The following is a 23,258-nucleotide window of genomic DNA, read 5'->3' as shown; positions in this document are numbered from 1 at the left end:
TGGCCTTCAACTATGAACAGATGAGCAATCGTCTGCTAAGAGATTATGCATAAAACAACACATATTCTGTTTAATTAGTTTAATGTTTGTGCTTTATGGCATCATAAATTAGGCTTGCTCGCAGTGTCTTTTAAGAATTTTTAACAAACCCAACAGTGTTGTTTTTGAAGTTGCAATTTGTTAGTTTCACATTGGATTCTTGATGCATGTGAAAATAATGTGAATGAGCAGAGCATAGGTGAAGAGAATTAATTAGTGAGCGTTGACAAACCATAATGTTACCACTAGTTTATACCCAGGAAGTAGGGGCAGTTGTATTTTAGTTTACTGTACTTCACAGGTCGCCAGACATTTGTATACATAGAGCAGCGATATGGACAATTGAAATTAAGTTCATTTGCCTGCTAACGACTTCAGGCTAATCCAGTAATACAGAACTGGGCACGAGCAGGAATTTACACCAAAACGGAGATTAAAAGTTGAGCAAATATGTTTTTTTTCCTGCACAGATATCGGCAGGTAATACATGGTGAAAATAATCGTTGAAAAAATGCAGGATTCTATTCTTACTCCTCAGATGGCGGGGATATTTTTATGTTACACAGACCCCCCCCCCCCCCTTCCTACCCCTCCCCGTTCTGTGCCATGGAACTCTTAATATGATGTTATACTGCATAAAAGAAAAATAGCATGATGAGGTATGGGTATTTAGTCAGTACTTTTAATATGGGGCAAAAGTGGCATACCGGCAGCGCAAGGGGCTTATAAATAACACCCAAAATATCTAGGGCCTCATTTATGAGAAATGACGCATCGCTTCGTGAAAGCAGCGATGCGTCACTTCTCAGTGCGCACTACTTGCGACACCAATGATGCGCCATATTTAATGTATGACGCATCATGTCGCAAGGACTTACAGATACGTCAGTATTTCTGACGCATCAGTAAGCGCAAAAGTGACGCATTGCTGGAGTGTGTCACAAAAGTGATGCAACTCCAGCAATGCGTCCTTTCACCTGGGGAAAGCCCCATGTGAAAGGACCTGCGTCAGTCTTACGCCTGCTGTGAGGCAGGCGCAAGATTTTGACGCGACAGCGTCCTAAAAGTGACGCAGTGAAATCTCATAGATTTTACTGCGTCACTATTACGAGGCTTTGCGGGGGAACGCCCCCTCTGCATACATTATACCTGACGCAGGTATAATGTGGCGCAGGGGTTTAAAAGTGACTCATCTACCTAGATGCGTCACTTTTTAAATATGGCGCAACAAGGCGCATTTTGTACGCCGCTGGTGCGTCACAAAAAGTGACGCACCGGCGGCGCAAAACTGACGCAAGGCCTCATAAATAAGGGCCCTAATCTCATAGGGAAAGGTACAGATTTCAACTTCAGAAACACTCCTTCATGCAGGAATGTACTAAAGAAAGTGAATATGGAGCAATAATTATTCCTCAATAAATATTTTCTCTTTGAAAATTGAAATGAGTAGACTAATAATGATTTCTTTTTTGTTATAGTCATAGCTTTAATTGATTTGTTATAATGTAACCGCTTTTGAATCAGGAAACATTTCCCAGGACAGCAGGTGGGGACTCCATTTACCAGCAGCCCCAGCTGCACCTGGACATTGGGAAGCGTATAAAGCGCCAACGCAGCCCCGCAGCGTGGGACGGGCGCGGGTTCGGGCTGGGCCTACCCTCTAAGTCCCTGCTAAATCGAACAAGGTACTGACCATACCCTTCGTTTTTATTATTATTGAAAAATGAGCAGTGTTAAACTTGCATAGGATCTGCTTGCTTGGTGCATGATGAGCAGACGTAGGGGACAGGGAATTGTGGGGACACTCGATTCGTTTCTAACCAGAGCCACCTCTGTTCTGGAGCACGAAATAGAGATAACACAACAACGATTATCTCTGGCGCCGCTCCCTCAAATAAACTCCGCTGCCATGACTGAGACATTGCCCCCTATCCTAATACAAAACTCTCCACAAACTCAGAGGGAGAAGGGAGCGTATTGCCCAACTAATCGGCACTGGTAAAAAAGACCGGAATATCCACCATGAGTGCAGGAGGAGCAAAGGCAAAGGCCAGAGGATGCACCTCGGAGAAAACACAGAAGAGAAAAAGAGAGGGAGGCCCAGAGAACCAAAAACCAGTGAAGACGCCTAGGCAAGCTAAAGACAAAGATAAACTAAGGGGGAACAGTGATGAGGAGCAAACCCCCCCCGATTACACAAGAAAAAGAATGTATCCCAGTAGCCCTAATAACAACTATTGACCTTTTGACAAATGAGAGTATGTGGCGTAGACTGGAGACTCTAGAGCCATGATGCTGAATCCCATTGTAGCTACATTGACAAGGATGGAAGGGAAGCTACTGGCCCTTAAAATACAGATGGAAAAAAATGAACACTTACTAGGGTCAATGGCACTCTTAGGGAAGTTACTAGCGGGGAAGGAGTCAAGTGCAAGAAGAAGTTCGGAACAAGAGACTCAACCCCAAAGTATCCAAAGCAATGGAGATGTGAGGGAGGTTGTAAATATTGAGCTCCCACCATCTAATTACAGGAAGGCTCCAGCTGGATCCTCGAAGCACTATGCGAGTGTGGCCCGAGTAAAACTAGTAACACTCAAGCATGCTGGAAACAGGCAAGTGACATGTATATAGCATTAAATTACCCATTACCACTATTACCACCCTTAAATGCAGCTATAACAGCTGGAGAACAAATACAATATGGCGTAGAGATGGGACCAGACAATCAAACAGAACGCCTAAGAAATGAAATGGCGAATGGTGACCAACCACAAAGTCAAACACAGACCTTGCATCTCCCCACGATAGCTGCACCCTTGGGACTGGTTCTAGGGAACACACCTATGATGAACGAGGGTCAATCCGAATCTACAAGACAATTGATGCATAAAGCATTACACTGGTTGACAGAAGAACTGAAGGGGCGGGGGAGAGTCGGGAATCTCACAAGTCAGATGATTATAGCCAGAAGGGCTGTGTGGGTGGGCCCAGCGAGAAAGGAAATGGTGGGAGATTGTGTTGTTTCAAATTTTAATAATGAATTCGAAGTCAGATACATATTGGAATATTTGGGTAATGGCACTTTAACAAATTCAGAAATTGTTGTACTACCACAAGGTTATTTTTATAAATCCTCCTATCTGCCGCTTCAAAGGCCAAATTTCTTTCAAAAAGTTAACCGCCCATGGAAGAATATACGGGACCCCCGAGGATGCAAAATGTAACTCTTGAAAACCGATTTGCCACATTAACTGACCTGGAAGAGTGCGATTGACTACACTGACCTTCCCAAATCTCGAAAACGAATACTGAGAGTCAAGGGCTCCCGACTTGCCCTAATGAAACAATTCCTTATGTAACTGAACCACAAAAGGGCCCAGTAAAAGTCTCTCAAAGATAACCTCATGGAACTTGGTGGACATTTCGCAAAAATTAAGTGAGGTGAATTGGTTGAAAATGTGGTAATGACATGCTTCCAGGAGACGTGGTCTATTGATCCAGTTTATGTAAATGGTTATTGCTCTTATCAAACCCCAGCTAAATCTTCATCTTCAGGAAGGGCCAAGGGGGGTATTCTGATTCTAATTCCAAATAATTTTCCTGGGAAGGTATTAAAATTCGAATCCTTAAGTGAAAATTCCCATATTCCTACTTTGGACATACATAAATAAGGCAGTTGGCTTCTAATAAATACCTATAATAATGAGACTAGCCCAAATAAATATGCTATTGTGGAAGAGGTGGGTAAGGCAGTAGAATATGCCATAAACAATAGCAGAAACTGTGCTCTTAATCTTGTATGGGTGGGAGATTTTAACATATATCCCTGCAAACACAATACAGCTCCTATATGTGGTGTAGAGGATTTGGGGGGTGATAGCCTAAATCATTTTGTACATAATGTTTATGACAATTGTTTAAAGGGTATGGTAACAGCGAGAAACATGGTAATGACTGGTGAACTAGAATCAACATCAGAGAAGATGGGAGGAACCTTTCATAGAAATGACCTAGAGTCAACTATTCATTATATGCTAGTCACTGCCCCCAGTAGTTTAGGAGCCACTAGGTTGGTAAACCAATTTACAATTTATAGCGATCATGCCATCCTATCACTACAGGTAAAAGTATCTATAGGGAACCCTTAAAAACTCAAAATATTGATACTCCAATAGTGGCAAGAAGGAATAGTATTCAATTAAAATGGGCCCATGTTAACTAATCTAAACTGACTACAAAAATCATAGCCACTACACTTAGAAATATAGCAATTTGTCTAGACCCAGAGACCGAAGCAGGAGAAATGGTGAAAGCCTCCAGTGATCTCCTAGAGCAGGCAAAATGGGCTTTTACAGGTACTAAAGTAACTAGTAAGAGACCCAAAAAGGGAGGGTTTGACTCACCTCGCTCAGCAGCAAGGAGAGCCACATGCTCTGAAAAGCAGACCCAGAAACCAGGATAAAATCAGGGGACAGCGGGCTGCTTACAAACGCATTAGGAGAAATAGACAGAAGGAAATAAAAGAAGATATATGGGAGAATCTCAGAGGCAGCAAAAATGGGTAATACGAGCGATTTCTGGAGGATAATAAATGCACCGCCATTTAAAAATCCTGCAAATCCTACAGTAGATAACAATGTAGAGGAGGAAGCTTGGGTTGCCCACTTTGAGAATATTTTTGCCTCAACATTCCAACCTCCATCTTTTAATATGGAAAAAGGTCAACATGCTCCCTTTTTCTTCTCACTTAGGGAAGTAAGGAAAAGCTTGATGCTGTGCAGCTCAGGCAAGGCCCCTGGACCAAAAGGTGTCCCTATAGATCTTTTCCAGGGAACACCAGACCTATGGGCACCATGATTGACGAACGTGATGAATAGCATAATTCGAGTTGATCCCCCTCAATCTTGGTCTGCAGGTGTTATAGTCCCTATTTTTAAAAACGGAGACAGGTCTTACCCAAGAAACTACAGGCTTATTTCCCTACTGGACACAACAGCAAAACTTATCAGCCGGCTCCTCCTTTCCAAGTTAGACAAATGGGCCAAAGAAAACAATATCTTAATTCAGGCCCAATATAGTTTCCAGCAGGGAAGTGGCACCGTTGATCACTGCCTGAATTTGGTGATTCATAATAGAAAAATACACCAGGATGAAGGAGGGGAAGATATACATGGCTTTCACAGACCTGTTGGCAGCGTTCAACAGTGTGACCCTTGAAAAGCTGTGGACTAATATGAGGGAGATGGGAGTCGATCAATCAATATTACATTTTATCAGAGAGTTGTATTCTAATGCTATGCCCACGGTACGTAACACAAAAAATGGAGGCTGTACACGCCCATTTAAAATCGCCAGATTAGCAAGGCAGGGTTGTGTCCTTGCTCCCTTTCTCTTTTCTATTTATACAAATGGAGTAGAAAAAGCCCTTACCAAGTCTACAAGAGATGTCCCAATATTCAATTCGCAGTTTTTAACGATCCTGGCATACGCAGACGATGGAGTGTTGATGGCCACGAAGGGGTCCGGCCTTCAACAACTGATATCCTTGTATGTATCCTGCTTGGACCCACTTGATCTGAGGGTAAATCACACTAAGTCCTTTGCAGTGATAGTGGGAGCAAGAAAAAGAGAGAGAACACTGTATCTCCATGTGAAGAAAGAGAGGACAGAGGTGGTGGACTACTTCCCGTATTTGGGGGTTCATATTAATAAGGACTGGTCATGGACAAAGTTAGTGCAAGGACGCAGAGGTGTAATGGGGAGAACCCTGTCTGCTGTAAAAACTTTCACAAAAAAATTGGGTGACAAACCATTATTACCAATAAAACATATCTATCTGGCTAAAGCTACTGCAGCAGTGACATATGGGGCTGGAGTATGGGGCACTGTCGAAACCGGTGCCCTACAAATTATTGAAAATACGTTTTTTAAATTCTTAGTTGGCCTCCCCGTCTTGACCCCCAATTATATTTTACATTTAGAACTGGGACTCCCCTACATCACAGACTTAATAAAAGTGTCCCCTGTCCTTCTGTGGCACTCAATTTGGAGAAGGGTCACAGTCTAGCAATAATAACAAATTGTTTAAATATGGATAATTGTAGGAGATCCAGATGGTTGTGCCATGTAGAAACACTTGTGAATAAAATAGGCCTACCACAACTGTTCAAGGACCCAGCCGAATGTAGAAAGGTCTCCAAGGAAAATGTCAAAAATATGTTTATGAGGAGGGTGGAGTATGAGAGAAAGGCGCTGCAATTGGAGTATGAGAGAAAGGAACATCATGGACAGAAGCAGGCAGTGGTAAGCTTCAGAACAATCCCTCCAGAGGGAGAGAGAGGGCATTTCTTTTATCTGGCATACGTCACAAACGCCCAACATAGATTCATATTGTTAAGGTTTTGTCTGAATTTGATCCCAGTTATGTTAGGTTATCATGGTAAAATATATACTCATTCTGATTTAATTCTGTGCCCATGTGACAGTTTGTCAAGCCAAACTGATTTGCACTTGGTTTTATTTTGCAAACTGTATAAGAGGGAAAGGAACAATTACTTAAAACCTTTATGACAGAAGATTAATTTTAAACAATGCCGGGTGGGACTATATTTTTCTGAATCCCTTTATCTGATCCTATGGGCATGTATGAAAAAAAGAAAAAAGACAGCGATAGTAGCAGCCACTGGATGAAAAATACTTTATAGGAGATCAAATAGGGTAACAGATGTTTTTGTTAGCTCGAATTTTGAATGTTAACTATAGTATTTTAATTCTTAAAATGGAATTGTATATCGGAAATTGGTTTTTACATATGTACTTTTATGATCATTTTTTATCTGATCAAATAAAGAATTTGACTATGACTATGACTACGAAAGATAATACAAACATGCAATCATAGTCATAGGGACACACACCAGGCACTGTCACTTTATAACAGTATAGGTGGTCTTCCAGGGGATCTTCCAGGAAAACTAAAATCAGAAACCCACGGTTGTCACCTCTCCTAGCCTTCTTTCTCCCACAATGGCCAAAAGAAGGTCTAACTGGGAAATAATGGTCCTTGATCTAGGTGTCTATCCCTCAGCGGTGAAATGTGTATTATTATTTTCATTAATAATGTGTGATCCAGTCAGTCATCTGGGCAACTCATGATCCAGTAATGTGTGGTAGTTGGAAAAGTGTGAACAGCAACAGATCAGTGTTAGTTCTGGAGTAAGAGGTCCCACACTTTGCCAAAGGTAGATTGGCAATCATTTCATATATATATTACTTTTTCGTAGAAAGCCATTAAAAACATTTCTTTGACCATTGTTGGGTCTGTGTAATTTTTACAGAAGAGGAGGATGCATATGTTTGAAGTATCGAGTGCAGGTGTAAATCACCACCCTAGGTGGAGTGATCTCAGGGTACACTGACATCATGTGTGAAGGTCAGTGAATTTACTGATAGGCATATTCCTCTTTCTATATGTGCTGCAGAATGCAGCAGACATGCAATGATGAAATAAAGATATTTCTCCTCCTTATGCCTCCCCTAGGAAGGCGTATCTTTTTGGAGCATACCCAGGTTTACCAATTCTGGTAAATATGGGAATGCGTCGCCGTCAATATCCATGGGAGTTGCATTGGAACACACATGCAATGCACATGGAATGCCTTCACAGGGCAAAGTAAGGCAACACAGCAATTTCTGCTGCATTGTTTTACTCCAGATTTATGGAGCCACTCAGGGCCACACAAAGTGGCCTTGCATGGCTTCATAAATCTCCGGGCAGACGGCAGTCCTGTAGTATAGGTTTTGGACGGGGAGTCGCGAGTGGAAAAATTTTACACCGCGTGAACAATTCCCGTGCTGTCTTGACCCATGAAGTGATTTTCCCTTCTTCTAGCTGTAACTTGGGCTGCTGTGAATCACAGTGTGCCGACACGGGCAATATCTGTGAGTAATTCCATCATACTCTTTCAATTTTTCACATCAAGTGCCTCACGGGAGGGTGTACCTTAGTGTGTACATACCACCGGAGTGCTAGTGGTCTATGGTCCTGACGAATGCTGTGCGATCCTGCATTTTTACAGCAGAAACATGTTGACCTTATATCTCACTCAAGGACACAGGTTTCTAAATTCAGAACCTATTTTGTCCGTCTTTTTAATCTGGATACAGGTTGACCCACATTGAAGATTTTGTTCGGGTTTTAACCTAGTAATTTTTAAATTCTACACTCACTAATTTTGCAACACATTTTCTTTTGAGTTAAACCACTGTCACACTCAACATCAACCCGCTCCGCTGTAAATCAGGCGTTGTAGCACGCTGGGGGGGCATTCGGCCACCCCAGCGGGGACCCTATGATGAAGCATGTCACCAACTAGTGGTGAGTGAGGGTCCTTTTAACAAAGAGGTTTACTTTTCCTTTCCAGTCATGTGTAGTTACACTATTTTACTGGGTTGCGACCTCCTGATTGCTAAGATTGGATTTTTCCAACCTGACAGTTACGCCAACCGGATAGGGACCATTGTATAACCTAACACATCTTGTTTTGTCTTATTTTGTTTTCATTAATTCACTCCTTCGTTGTTTAAAATATAATTATTGGGGTACAGGAGTGTTTACTCGCGCCCTATCTCTCTTGTTGATTTTGTTGGTTCATAAATCTCACGTCAGGTTTGCGTCAGTGCATGTACCTTATTGAGTGGAGTAAAATGCGATGCAAACGGAGTCATAAATATGTCTCTAGCAATCTGGGTTCTGGATTGAATTTTACTCTAGACAGTACTCCAGTAGGGTCACAGCCTCTGGCACATCCAAACTATATGGACAATGCATCTCCAGCACCCTGGAGAGGTGGAGATTGTCGCTTGTGTCAACCGATGTGCGGAACAGTGCCAGCTGTAAAGGAAGTATCCTAGCTTTACCTTTGCTACTTTAAGATTTTTGTCAAGGCATGTTAGTAACCTTGTTCAATATTTGTCAGAGTAGTCTAGATGTAGGTGTGTAACCAGCAGTCTTGTAGTGGGGTTCTAAGCTGGCAAGAGCATAGGCCTTCAGTAAAGGAGTTATATAACTCTGAGACCAACCTGCTAAATGTTTACCAAGTTTATAAATAGACCCTCAGGGGAGATTGCAGCAGTGAGATAGGTGTGTGTCATAGTATGTGGTGGGAATGCAATGTAACAATTGACGGTCTGTTAGACCTGGCATCTTTGGCGCTGTTTCCCCCTATCTTTTTGCCTCTACCTCCTGTATTTTATGATGCTGTGCTGGATTTGGTTTTTGCTGGTTTAGATGCTTTGGACAGAGTGTAAGTGCTCCCTGTGTAAATTGGTATTATGATTGGATATACATGATTGGCATATTTGTATCACCAAGAAGTCCCTAGTAAAGTGCACTGGGTGTGTCAGGGCCGGTGATGACAAATGCTACTAGTGGGCCTGCAGCACTGATTGTGCCACCCACATGAGTAGCCCTAAAATGGTGTCTCAGGCCTGCCACCGCAGTGCCTGTGTGCAGTCTGTGAACTGCCATGTCCCCCTGGTCAGTGTCCCCACTGACCAGGCCTAACCCTTCCCTTTCTGTGCACATTGGTCACCCCTATGGAAGGCCCAAGGTACCCCCTTGGGCAGGGTGCAGTGTATGTGAAAGGTAGAGCATGTACTTGTGCAGGTAACATGCTCTGGTAGTGAATTACAGCCATTTTCGTTTTTCACTGCTGCAAGGCTATCTTGCTCCATAGGCTATCATGGGGAATGCTGGCTACCGTGGCTACCAGCATATCTTCCCATAAGAGCAAGATAGGACATACAAGTCTGGTATCCCTGAACTCAGAATTTAATAACACATCTTTTAGGAAAGGTGTTTTTTAACTCCTGTGTTTGAGAATAGCACTTTTAGAAAGTTGCTGTTCTCTTGTCTGACCTTTCTGTGAGCCTAGGCCTGTTTGTGAATTGACTGTCTGGTTTGAGAGTGACAGGGGCTGGGATCAACCAGGAGGCTGGCTGAGTAGGCCCTAGGCTGAATGACTGCATCTGCATCTTGAGTGGTGGGAGGGGATAGCACCTGGGCCTAAATAGGACTGTGCCCGCCCCCCTCAGTGCTAGCTCCACCCCCTGTGGTGTGTCTGATGTCTCTGCCCTGCACTGTGAAAGGAGAGAAGTAATCATGTCAACAAAGTGCTCCAGAGCTGTGCTTTCCCTCCACATGCTGGCTCCGCCTCATGCTGGGTGGCTGACGACCCTGCCCCTCTCTCTGAAAGGAAAGGAGAGACCAGGAAAAAAAAGTGCTCAAGGAACACCCAGAACTGGTTCAGAACGGGCCTGAGCCCTCCTGCACAAAGGGAACAAAGGCTTTTAGGGGTATAAGTACAGGACCCCTGACTACAGAAAATTAGATCATCCTGGAATCAAGAAGGAACCTCTGCCAAGGAGAAAGCTGAAACTGAGGAAGGAAGACTGTCCTGCTGTTGCTCTGATGGACTGACCTGCTGTTGCTTTGCTGCCAAGGAGAGGGGAAGGACTTTGCTTTGTGCTGTGTCCCCTATCTTAAAGGAATCTCCAAGGGCCGGCGAAGAGCTGGCTCCCTGTTCTGAAGTCCCAGGAGCAAAAGGACTTCACCTTCAGCTTCCCTGAACTCTACTGAATAGTGCCTCTTGAAGTTGTACCTGTGTTGGGAAGCTGGAAACCAAGCTTTTAAAGACTTTCTGCAAGTTTTGTCGCATCGCTCGCTTGCGTAGCGCATCCCTGACAGTGCGAGGAAATTCCCGCTGCTACGAAGGTCGAGATCGTCGCAGTGCCTGTTGCCGCTGCCCGAGCCGTCAGACCCTTTGTTTGAGGGACGCACCAGACCAGCACGGGAAGATTACCATTGCTGTGAGTGTCGTCGCAGAGCCTGTCACCGCTGGGTGAGATCGCCGCACCGCTCGCTTGCGGATACATCACGTCGCTGCGAGTATCATCACAGAAGCCATCGCATCGAGGAGCTGCGAGAGAGAGATCACCGCTGCTCCGCGCATCGTCGCCCCGGAGATCATCGCAACTCCAAAGATCATCGCATCGTGCCTTTGCGAGAGAAAACTTCCTACGGAACCTACGCACCGGAATCCATACAAGTCCGCCTTCTTCCACATACAGACCGGATTCGTCGCAATGGGGTTGTCGCATTGCCTCCCCATGGTCTCAGGAGAAACACATTGCTTGTTTTCCACCGCACCAAGCTTCTGTTTTGGAACTTTGTCGCAGCTAAAGGTACTGTGGCTAAAACGTGACACAACTGTGAACTTTTCACGCAACTGTGGATTATTTTATCGCAACCTTAAGAACTCTTTTGCAACCATATTCATGAACTGTGTATGTTGGATTTTTGTCATTTTGGTCTTGTGTAGTTTAGATTAAATACCTTTATTTTTCTAAAATGTTGTGGAGTCAGTTTGTGGTGTTTTCACTGTGTTACTGTGAGTTTTGGTACAAATACATTACACAATACTTTATACATTCCCTTTGATTAGCCTTGACTGCTCGTGCCAAGCTACCAAGGGGTTGAGCAGGGGTTATCTCAGAGGGTTTCCTCCTTACCCTGACTAGAAGAAAGAGTCCCTATTTGGACAGTGGTACCTACCTCTGCCAACAAGAAACCCCCAGTTCTAACACGGTCCTTCTGGAATTGCTTAGAGGTGATTGCAAACTTCAGCAAAGGTCAAGATTTTGTCACTATATAGTAGCGTCTGGTCAATCGTGGACAGCTGGTCTCCAAGAAGTCTGAGCATATGGGTTCCAAAGTGCCAATCCATAGTTTACTATTGCCAAAAGAGTAATACTTCTTCATGTGTTGTACTGTCTATGTGTACAAATCCATGTGCCCTTTGCCAAGAATAGGCTGTCGTCTATAGAATCAGATAAAAACTTAGCAGTAGATTTACAAACTTGTCATTCAGTGCAGCACAGCAAGTCACTTTTCTGCGCTGCTCTGAGTGACAGGGAAAAGGCAGGAATGCATTGTATTTAAGTCAATGTGGTGCATTCCCGCCTTTTCCCTTGCACTGGCACCCTTTTGGCAGCCTGGTGCTAATGCAGGAACTCGTGCACTATGGTGAACGGTGCCTCTGTTGCATGCAGGATTTTGTTTGTGCAAAAGGGGGCACCTTCCGGCACAAAAACAATCCTGGTAGGCATATTCCTCTTTCTATATTTGCTGCAGAATGCAGCAGACATGCAATGATGAAATAAAGATATTTCTCCTCCTTATGCCTCTCCTAGGACGGCGTATCTTTTTGGAGCATACCCAGGTTTACCAATTCTGGTAAATATGGGAATGCGTCAATATCCATGGGAGTTGCATTGGACGCACATGCAATGCACATGGAATGCCTTCCCAGGGAGAAGTAAGGCAACACAGCAATTTCGGCTGCATTGTTTTACTCGAGATTTATGGAGCCACTCAGGGCCACACAAAGTGGCCTTGCATGGCTTCATAAATATCACTTCAGGTTTGCGTCGGTGCATGTACCACATTGCGTGGAGTAAATGCAACACAAACTGAGTCATAATTATGGCCCTGACTATCTTAAACTTCTTTGTCAAATGAAGAGCAAACATACTACCTATTATACCTACCAGAATATTTTCTATTCATTCCCATTGTGATGTTTGCAGTGTGTCATGTATCAAGTAGAGCAGAGGGGCTACTTGGAACAAGAGCAGGTATAAGTCTTCATTAAGCAGTCACAGGCCTCCGCTTTTAGTGTTGGCATGCAGTTTGTCAAGTTTAAGATGAGGTTTCTTCAACCCTGTGAGGAATAATTTAATTGTATGAGAGATGTCTGTCAGGGTCTGTTTTGTATAACATCCAGGAGAGCATTTTAAGCAAATATTTGACTGTTACAGAATATCCATTTTAGCAACTTGAACTCTTTTCATAATGATCAGTTCAAGGCAGACCACCTCTCCATATAATTTTCTAGTTTATGAGTCAGGGGAGTCGAGTTGTCTTCCACCATTTTAATCAATCCAGAATTGAGCAAACTGTTTGGATATTTTATGTGTGTCTGCTTCTATTTAAATGGATGGGACCTCAGTGTGGTTAATGTGGCAGACTTGGTTTGGGGCATGGGAACACATTTTCCCTATTTCGTACGGTATCCCAAGAAGTCAGAGAAGTGGGAGTTAGTGGGAATGGTGAGGATGTCATGGTGTGTCCTGCAAGCTATGGCAAGGGTTTAATGATGGAAATAAAGTATAAAAGGGAGAGAGGACATTCCTGCCCCATGCCCTATAGATCTCGAAGGGTTGAGGCAAATGCCCATTACAGGGTTCTACTGCCATGGGGTTGGTGTCACTTTCGTAAAGAATCCTCTTCCCAGTCTCATAGCTTCATAGCTTCTAGCATTTGAAACAGACAACCCAACTCCACCTGATCGAAAGCCTTCTAGGCATCAAGCAAGGCTAATACTATCTTCTCATTCCTATTGCTTTGCACCTGACAAAGTGTGTTTGCCAGGATGTGACGGTGTGAGGCAGAGCCTCTGTGTGGGACACATTCCCACCTGATCTGAGTGAGGGAAGGCAGGATCTTTGGCAGAATCTTGAGATCAACCTTGAACTGTGAGGTGGGTCTATAACTGGAACAGATGTAGGAGCCCTTGTCCAGCATTAGGATCACTGTTATTCTATGTTTGTTATCTTCTGGCAGTGGAGAGGAACCATCCTGAATGCCAGTAAACAGTTTAGACAGTGCATGGTTCAACAAGTGCTTATTCATTTTGTAACATTTGACTGAGTAACCATCTGCCAAGGTGCCTTCAAAGAGGGGGGTGCATTAATGACCTACCCTATTTCTTTCTTCATGATGTCCTCTAATATTGGTGGCACTGCTTCCAGGTTAAGTCTGGCCGCCATTCTATGGTGAAGGAACTCTATTTCTGACAAAAAAACTTGAGGCTTTCAGATGTGCAAAGCTGAACATAAAACAAATAGAAGGCTTATAAAATATCTTCGCAGTGTGAGAGTGTCTTACTGTGGGCATTCCTAAAGATTACTATCATGAGAGGACCATCTTGTTGTTGTAATTGGTAAGCTATTAAACTCCCCACCTTTTCTCTCCACTTGTAGCGTCTTTGTTTAAGGCAATATAGTCACAAAGTCTTGCATCAGCACCCCTCGGATACATACTGTACCTTCCTCCCACTGTGTCTAACTAGAAGAGGGAGTGTTCTGGTTTTCCTACAGGTAAGTGATTACTATCTTTTGGACTTTATTTTTGTCTTTAGGTGTTTTGAATCTGGAGGTGGTGAACTGCCATTGTCCTAGGTGTCTTGTGAGCAAGCCTATTACTTGCTCTAGAAGCTTCGTATTGTGGACTTAAGTGGTATTACCATCAATCAATCAATCAATCAATCAATCAATCAATCAATCAATCAAAGCATTTGTAAAGCACACTACTTACCTGTGAGGGTTTCAAGGCCCTAGGGAAGGGGAATGCTGTTACTATTCAAAAAGCCAAGTCTTGAGGAGTTTTCTGAAGGTCAGTAGTTCTTGGGTCTGCCGTAGGCGGATGGGGAGGAAGTTCCATGTCTTGGTGGTGAGGTGGGAGAATGATCTGCTGCCGGCAGTCACTCTTCAGATGCGGGGGACAGTGGTGAGAGCATGGTCGGTGGAGCGGAGGTGGCGGGTGGGGGTGTAGAGGCTGAGTCGGCTGTTGAGGTACGCTGGTCTGGTTTTGTGGAGTGCCTTGTGTGCATGGGTGAGGAGATTGAAGGCTATCCTCTTGTTGACGGGGAGCCAGTGCAGGTCTCTCAGGTAGGGTGTGATGTGGCTGCGGCAAGGGATGTCAAGAATCAGGTGAGGGGAGGCATTCTGGATGCGTTGGAGCCTTTTCAGGAGTTAGGCCGTGGCTCCTGCGTAGAGGGCGTTTCCGTAATTCCGTAAGTGTTGTAAAAACCAAGGAAGGTAGAAACAATCTGTATCCTAGAACTGAGAACAGGTTTTTTTAAACAGAGCATTGTTTGTTTCAAATGTGGTAATTTTCCTCATTTTAAATCTGGTCGACCTTGTCCTGCCAGGAATGTTTTGTGCAGGTTATGTGGAAAATTAGGACATTTTCCTAAAGTTTGTCAAAATGTTAAAAGCAATGTAACAAATTTTCAAGATAACAAGCAACATTTTTCTTATTCTACTGTTGCTAACGTTAGTGCATCTGAATTCAAACATGAAGACTTGAGTAGGATTCAGGATGATTTAAGAGACATAGTTGTTGTTGTGGGAGATTTATCTAGTGATTCGGAGTTGGCAACTGAATGTGTGGACCCATACACTGACATAGGTATTGGTGATAAAGTTGTTTGTCTTTTAGTTGATTCTGGTGTAAGAATAACTATGTTGACTCAAGAAGTCTCTGCTGAGGTTTGGGGTGACCGTGTTTTACAACCACCTGATAGATCTCCTGTTTCTTATGAGGGTAGGAAGATCGAACTTCTAGGTTACTTTGAGGATACATTAGAATTTAGAGGCAGAAAAAGTTTTGGAAAAATGTATGTATCTATCAAAGGTTTCAACATTCTTGGATGGTTCCATCAGGGTTTGTTCAAGATGGTACTCAGGCCAGGTACTAAAGATCCCATTTCTGTTGTTCAAAATGATTAATTTGTAGATAAATTAGTTGGATGTTTTCCTTCTGTCTTTGGGAATGATCTTGGTGAAGTTAAGGGCTTCAGACATACCATTAGGGTGAAAGACAATGCTATTCCAGTAGAACACAGACTAAGGAATGTTCCTTTTAGTGTCAGGGGTCAGCTTTAAGAGGAACTGAAGGGCCTTTGTAAAAAGGGAATCATCGAGCCAATAGAGTCTTCTCCTTGGCTTTCTCCTTTGGTCGTGGCTAAAAAAAGGAATGGTGATCTTCGCGTTTGTGTGGACTTGCGTTGTCTTAATAAAAATATTTGGGTGGACTCGAACCCGCTGCCAAAAATTCCAGACATGTTATCTCTTATAAATGGGTCAAAATGGTTTAGTAAGCTGGACTTAGCCTCAACTTACCACCAAGTTGTTTTGGATACATCTTCAAGACATCTGACAGCTTTCATATCTCCTATTGGTTCTTTTCAGTACTGTCGCATGCCTTTTGGGTTGGCCTCAGAGGCAACTGTATTTCAAAGAATTATGTCTAATCTATTAAAAGACATTACTGGCGTAGTTGTCTTCCAAGACGATGTTTTGATTCATGGTCCCACTTGTGAATCGCGTGATAACTCTATGTTTAAGGTTATGGAAGCATTACGTAATGGAGGTGTGGTTTTGAAAAAAGAGAAGTGTGTTTTCAGGAAACGAAAAGTAGAATATCTAGGGCATGTTTTGTCAGAGCATGGAGTAGAACCAAGACCAGGATTGGTTAAAGCTATTGTAGATAGCTCTCCTCCAAAATATGTTGGTTGGGCTGAAATCCTTTATAGGCTTGTGTGAATTTTATTCAAGATTTATACCTGACTATGCATCAAGACTACGACCTCTTTCTAATATGTTAAAATAAGAGGTTCCTTTTTGTTGGGATGAACATTGTGATTCTGTTTTTTTTTGGGTTAAGGAACAACTTATTGGAACTAAAATTCTTAAACCTTTTGATCCCAATGCTATGTGTACCATCACTGTGGATGCAAGTGGTGTAGGTCTGGGTGCTGTACTCACCCAGAATGTTAATGGCTCAGAACAAACGTTGGGTTATGCATCAAGGGTTTTGCGTGGTCCAGAATTCAAGTTTTCTGTCATTGAGAGAGATCTTTTGGCGTGTTGGTGTGCTATAAGAAAATTCACTCCTTATGTTTGGGGTAAACATTTTCAGTTAAGAACAGATCATAGTCCTTTGGTTTCTATTCTCTCTGGGGACAAGATTAAAGAACATACCCCAAGAATTGCCCGTCTTTCCACTAAATTGTTACAATTTGACTTTGAGGTTGTGTATATTCCTGGAAATAGGAATGTTAGGGCGGACTATTTGTCTAGACAACCTGTTGTTTCAAAGTGTGAAAACTAAGGTGTGGAAGAAGACTATTAAGATGAGGATTGTTTTGTCGCATCAGTTGGTTCAGATGAAATGTGTTCGAGTAGTGAAGCTGAATGGAGAGAAGAACTTTCTAAAGATGTCCTTCTTGGTGAAGTCATCAAATTTGTGAGGAATGGTTGGCCAAGAGAGAGCAATGTTCATTATTCTTTACAGACTTTTGTGAAAGTTGGGGAGGAGCTTTCTGTTGAAGGGGGATTGCGGTGACAGACTGATACCTCCAAATGTACTCAGGGGAAGAATTGTGAAAGGAGCACATGAAGGTCACCTAGGTAAAACTTTTACTAAGAGAAGGATTCGTGAGCACTTTTGGTGGCCACAGATGGACAAGGAGATTTATATGTTTGTAGATGAATCCTTGGTATGTGCAGGTGCTGAGAAGAGTCTTAAAATACGTTCCCCTCCTCTTCAACCTATCCCTTTTCCTGCCAGACCTTGAGAAAAAATTGGGATAGATTTAGTTGGTCCATTTTATTTATTGCCCAATACCTCTAGATATGCTATTGTTGTGGAGAAGTGTGGCTCACTGGTTAGAGCAGGCAGACCCTGAAGCAGAGGTCAGACCCAGGACCAGGGTTCAATTCCCGACATGGCAGGGTCTTGAGCTCAAATGTCCATGGACTCGATAATTCTCGCTTCGGTGCCTGACCTAATCATGGGTTCACACTCTGCAACTCTGGGCATTAAGCTTGCTTGGCTTTCACCTTGGGGATGCCCTGTAGGGGCTATTCACAGGGAAAAGCCAGGACGGGTTCCCAAGGCAAGCACGGAGATACCCCTTCGGGGGTCGATTCAGGCGCTATATAAGAAACATAATAATAATAATTGTTGCTATTGATTACTATTCTAAATGGCCTGAAGTGCGGTTTATTAATGACCCGAATTCGAAAAATGTGATCGACTTTTTGAAGGATTTGTTCTTACGTGAGGGATTTCCTTCGTCTATAGTGAGTGGCAATGGTGTACAGTTCGTGAGTCAAGAATTTAATCTGTTTTTGAATCAAAGTGGTATCGTTGACCTAAAAAGCGCTCTTTACCATCCTCAAATGAATGGTTTAGTCGAGCGCATGAACAGAGTGTTAAATAATTGTGTACAATGGGCTCTCAGAGGTGTAATGTACAAAATGCTGTTAAATCAATGCTATGGTTTTACCGTACCACTCCACATTCTTCTACAAAAGTATCTCCTTTTGAGCTTCTTCGAGGTAGGAAACCTTGTTCTAAAATTTGTCCAGGATGGATGTCACAATGGGTAAAACTGAATTCTTTGGAAAATGTAGATGATATTGTTAGACAAAATGTTGCTCAAGCTCAATCAATCGTTTTGTCCACCACAAGCGTGGAAGGGTATGCTCAGATGTGAGTCCCTTGCTCACTGCACCATCAGGATTCAAGCAAGCTGGGCCGAAGACGGCTGTAATGCCAGAAACCGGTCCCCGGAAGCTTGTTTCCTTTTCAGTAAAATAATTGGCTTGGTAGTTTGGTCTGCCCTGTTCCCATGATGCACTGGGCCAGTGACAGACTAATTTGCATGTAGCCAGGCTCTGAGCTGGGATGGTGCAGTGAGCTAAAAAACGGTGATGGATCAAGTCCTGATCTATTGACTGGGTAGTAGTATTCTGCTTAATTCAGATGCTCTGTCCATCACCACCCCCTTTTCTGAATCAAGCTCAATCTAAACAAAAATTTACATTTGATTCTAGAAAAAATACTACTTTGCAGAACTTTGCTGTTGGTGACAAGGTTCGTATCAAGATACCTACTCATAGAGGTAAAGGTCTTTGCAAATTCTCAGAGATTTACACCATTGACAAGGTTTGTGGTAACTCCATAAGAGTAAATTTTAAAAATCGGTGGAATGTTGCTAGAGTTGTAAATATTTCTAAGGTTTCTCCCAATGTCATTCAAGGAAAAGATTTGTCATGTACTAGTGATAATTCATTCTCAGGGGAAGGCTCTTTGTCCTTTAAGAAGGCTTCATTACCTAATGATGAGTTGCGTAAAAGCACACAATGCTGTATTCCTGTTAGATATCATTGATTATCTTTGATTGCCTTTTAGACAATTTCTTTGTCTTCTTTGTCTTTTCATGGAATATTTAGTACCATGGTTGAGTTTTGTATTTGTTATATAATTTTTTTTTTTTTTTTATGTTTTGTTTTCTTTATGTACTTTTGTTTTTTGTGTTTTTTGTTTTTGTTTTTTTTGGAGAGAAGAGGATAATGTAGTGTTCTAGTCTTTTTGGAATGTTTTCTTTAGAATTCTCTTTAGTTAGGTTCTTAATAGAACTCGCTTTTCAAAGGTTGGAGATTTCAGTTGATGTCTCAATGCTGACTGCTGCGCAGAACCAGTGCCACATTAAAGCTAATATTTTTGACCTAATCTAACTGTTGTGGACTTAATTACTACAAATTGTCGCTGCTTTAGCGTCTGTTTTGGGCGAAAAGCGGCGATAATTATACCGCAATATCATCAAGGACACACTAGCACTTGTTTCCTTGATGTAACGTCCGTTTTTTCACAGCCTCGCCTCCCATCGCTAATGAGATGCAAAGAAGGCGTGGCTGTGAGAACAACACATGATAATATCGTGAAGGCAGCTTCGAGATATTAACAAGGAGGTGCAGCAATACCAAAAATTGCGCTACCTCAGCCTTAACTCAGGAATTTAACGTCTGTTAGGTTCCTGACTAATGCATACGTTTAATGGGAGATGGATTATGCTGATACGACCACAGGGTCATATCAGCAATGTTATCACTGTTTTCAATGGAACATCGCACCGGAAAACCAGCGATGTTCCATTGAAAACACTGTTATCGCTGAAATATTATCGCCATAGCGCTATGTGTTGTAAATTTAGCGCTATAATGGCGTTAATATTCAGCAATAGCCAGCAATAATATTTCTATCACTGTGTACGGCCAGCGATAATTATCGATTGCCGTTGATAATATGCCCCTTAGTGGTCTACTTTTGTGACAAATGCTGTAAGTTTTCAGAGTGCCCACACTTGAAAGAATTATACAAACACCTGATCATGCACTTACGGGAAGATACTGCAAGTAAATAAATAAAGTAATAGGAGTAAACGCACATCACTGGGTGGCAAATGAGTGAAACATTTCCTCATTTGCAGGTACTTAAAAAGGACAACCTCAGAATTACATATTCTGAAGCAAGTCTTTCAAATGACAGAAATAGCCCTCCTGTTGACGGACTAATTTAAAAGTAGAAATGTTCCACTGACTAACATAGGGATCTTGTCAAATTCAGGTAGAGCATGTTAAACCAGTGAGTAGTATATTTAGTAATGTGGAGAATTACTTGCTTTTTCAAGAGTGCCAAAGATGCGAAATATGCACGAAAACAGCCAACATTGTAACTGATAATTTTTTAAGTTAGAACATTCATAAAATTCATTGCTGGAGAGCAAGTCCCAGTATGGATAGTGAGTAGTATATTTAGTAATGTGGAGAATTACTTGCTTTTTCAGGAGTGCCAAAGATGCGAAATATGCACGAAAACAGCCAACGTTGTAACTTATTTTTTTTTTAAGTTAGAACATTCATAAAATTCATTGCTGGAGAGCAAGTCCCAGTATGGATCACACAATAGCCAGACCATTCTGATTGACCAGTGACATCCTAAGTTCAAATGCTGCTCATTAGTAATAGCAGATGCCGCCCCTAAAAGGACCCTCAAGGCCCGGCGCCATAATTACTACTGCTGCTGACCTGTCAATACTGGTTTGTGCCCATGAGTATACTAGCCCGAAGGCACCTCCCACTCGACCACCACTAAGTCAGTTATGGCTAATGAAAGCTCTATTGGGCCATCCCTAGAGCCTTAGACATCACAGACATAATACACAAGAACATCAATTCATGTTGATTTATTTTTATGTCTTTTCAGATAGGAAAGTTCGCAATTTTTCAACTGTCTTTTTATAATAATTAAATATTACTTTTTGAGTGCTTCTTATTTTCATTTGTACAAAAATGTATCTGAAAAATGTGACTTTTTTAAAATATATTTTCCTTATTTAAATGTGAAAGTTGAAACGTCATACAATAAATACATACAGAATTTCAAAAATTAAACTTGCCCCCAATACATTTTCAATGCACTCACCACTCATTCATTTATTGTATACCAGACATACGCTCACACACTACACAACTCATACAGGAAACTCCAGCTACGAAGTGGCTTGCAAATGATACAACTCATGGAGAGATTCCTTCTGTTATTTCCATGGTTGCGCCACTGGCCAAGAATGGATCTTGGCGACGTACGTTTCAGTGGATGCAATTACTTTAATCCACCTTCATCAGGACTGCTTGCTTATTTTCCTTTTTAATGCAGCAGAGGTTAAATCAAAAGGGGATCTAAAAGCCATGATCAGCTATTCTTCTCTCTTCTCTATATCTTGAATTTGATCAAGGTGTCATCTTGGAATTCCATTTCTTTGTTACTTTTCCAACATGTCCTGGTCACTGGAATACTTTTGTTTTCTATTGAGTCCCTTCTGAGGCATTAGGTTGGCAGCACCCAAATGCAAAGGAGTGTTTGCACAGCTGTACGGGGTCCTCAAATATATTTCCAATCTTTTGGCAAAACCTTGTTTTGGGGCGATGCTGGTATCTTGCTATTTTCACGGTGTATCCTTTCAGGAATCGCGCCCGTCTGCTGCCCTGCAAACTGGAACCTACAACCTTTTTGGGGTATAATGGTATAGATTGTACTGTTGAGCCCAGAGACTGAAAATATTAGGAGTTGTGTGACCGTGAGCTGTACTATCTTAATATGTCTTCTTGAGTAGACACCTACAATCCCCTATAGACAACAAAAACACGTCTTACAAAACAGAACAGCCCAACACAGCTTCAAAGGCCTGGCGCTCTGTGACCAAATAGCCATCAGTCAGGTAAATGTTCATTGTTCCAACTAGATACGCGCACAACCGCAACAACCTGTGTCTTTTCATGCTAAATGTGAACTTGATCATGTGGGGCGGACAGACAAAAGACTGATAAAGGAAAGCGGACCTGTCATACACTACCGAAGGCGCAACCTACTACATGTCATCTGTTTTGTGTCTTTTTGTTAAATGTAATCTGTAAATATCAATAAAAAATTTTTTTTTTTAAAACAAAAAAAACAATTTCATCTAATTTAGTGGTCTACTTGTGTGTCAAATGCTTTAAGTTTTCAGAGTGCCCACACTGGAAAGAATTAAACAAACACCTGATCATGCACTTATGGGAAGATACTGCTAGTAAATAAATTAAGTAATAGGAGTAAACGCACGTCACTGGGTGGCAAATGCTTGAAACATTTCCTCATTTGCAGGTACTTAAAAAGGACAACCTCAGAATTACATAATCTGGAGGGAGTCTTTCAAAAACAGAAATAACCATCCTGTTGACAGACTAATTTAAAAGTAGAAATGTGCCACTGACTAACATAGGGATCTTGGAAAATTCAGGAAGAACATGTTAAACCAGTGAGTAGTATATTTAGTATTGTGGAGAATGAATTTCTTTTTCAAGAGTGCCAAAGATGCGAAATATGCACGAAAACAGCCAACGTTGGAGCTTTATTTTTTTAAAGTAAAAACATTCATAAAATGCATTGGAGGAGAGCAAGTCCCAGTGTAGATCACACAATAGCCAGCCATTCTGATTGACCAGTGACAACCTAAGTTCAAATGCTGCTCATTAGTAATAGCAGATGCCGCCCCTAAAGGGAGCCTCACGGCCTGTGCCATAACTACTACTGCTGCTGACCTGTCAATACTGCTTTGGGCCACCACAGTATGTATGCCCAACAGCAAAAGGGGGAGCCCCACCACCCACCAGGTCAACTCTGTGAGCCAAAAGGTGGCGCATAAAACCTGGCCAACAGGTGACCAGGTAATGCTTTGAACACCCACCCCCCCCCACACACACACCAATTAACACCGCCTAGGCTGCAAAGGGGGAAATGGGTGGGGGGTTATAAGTTTGCCACTGCCCCAACATTTTCAATTACAGGCGGTGGCTACCTGGCACCCCGATGTCCTGGTGATCCATTTGGAGGGCAATGACCTTGCACAGCTGCAGAGGAGGGATCTCCTCCACGCCATCTGCTTAGGCTTGACAGAAGCACCACCATTATATGGTCTAGGAAT

The sequence above is a fragment of the Lissotriton vulgaris genome, chromosome 10, assembly GCF_964263255.1.
Source record: "Lissotriton vulgaris chromosome 10, aLisVul1.2, whole genome shotgun sequence".
Classification (NCBI taxonomy): Eukaryota; Metazoa; Chordata; class Amphibia; order Caudata; family Salamandridae; genus Lissotriton; species Lissotriton vulgaris.
This window is presented reverse-complemented; position numbering follows the sequence as displayed.